A 1,093-nucleotide genomic window follows, 5' to 3' on the forward strand; every position below is an offset into this window, starting at 1 on the left:
GTCTCTGTGGCGCAATCGGTTAGCGCGTTCGGCTGTTAACCGAAAGGTTGGTGGTTCGAGCCCACCCAGGGACGCGTCCCACCCTTTTAGAATGTAAAGGATGTACCAGGGTTTCTAGTCTGCGCATCCTCTCCCATGCTCCACTATTAGGCTCCTGCCCCCTGACACAGGAGGACCTAAGTCCAGATAATCACTGAGCCTCAGAGAGGATCTCTGGAGGAAAGCACTGGGAATCTCGGAATTCACGAAAGAGTAGACTCATCATCTTTACCCTGTAAACTCCTTTTACCAATGAAATTTCTTACACTGTTTGTACTAGTCTTTATTTAACCCTTTCCATATACTTTTGCAATTAATTTGGTACTATGCTTTTCCTATTACAAATAATGCTACAGTCATCATTCTTGTACACATGACTATAGGGTAGAATCTTGGAAGAGCAATTACTCTATCATAGCTTATACATGGTTTTGTATATAATTCCATTTTCTCACCTTTGTTGGCTTACTAGTTATAACTCTTTCTCTCGTTATTTCATTGATTGCTTTAGGCTTTAGAGCAGACATCTGTAACTTACCACAGCCTGCCTTCAAGTGATGTCATACCTCTTCACATTTCTTGCTTGCCTGCCTTTATGCTTTTGTTGTCATGCATTTTACTTTGCATATGTTATGAACCACAAATCCAAGGTTATTACTTTTCCTTAAACTCTCCCGTGTTTTTAAAGCGATTTAATTGATAATAAAAACTCATATATTTTCCCATGCAGATACTATGTCTCTTGTCCTTTCATTCCTTTGTTTTTTTTATTTAAATTTTTTTAATTGAAGTGTGGTTGATTTACAATGTTGTGTTAATTTCTGCTGTACAGCAAAGTGATTCAGTTTATATATATATACATATACATATATATATATATATATATACACAAATATATATATATATGCTTTTTCATATTCTTTTCCATCAGGGTTTATCTCAGGATATTGAATATAGGTCCCTGCGCTATAGAGTAGGACTTCATTCCTCTGTGTACATCCAGAATTCCATCTGATGTGAGCTCTCTTCTTCTTGGAGGACTCCTTTAACAGTT

General features: G+C 37.1%; 1 non-coding gene across 1 annotated transcript; it reads left to right on the forward strand.

The window, feature by feature from the left end:
- TRNAN-GUU lies at positions 1 to 74 on the forward strand. The gene has a single exon. It is a non-coding gene; the product is annotated as a tRNA-Asn (tRNA).
- The last annotated feature ends 1,019 nt before the right edge of the window (positions 75 to 1,093 follow it).

The sequence above is a fragment of the Balaenoptera musculus genome, chromosome 1, assembly GCF_009873245.2.
Source record: "Balaenoptera musculus isolate JJ_BM4_2016_0621 chromosome 1, mBalMus1.pri.v3, whole genome shotgun sequence".
In the NCBI taxonomy this organism is placed as follows: Eukaryota; Metazoa; Chordata; class Mammalia; order Artiodactyla; family Balaenopteridae; genus Balaenoptera; species Balaenoptera musculus.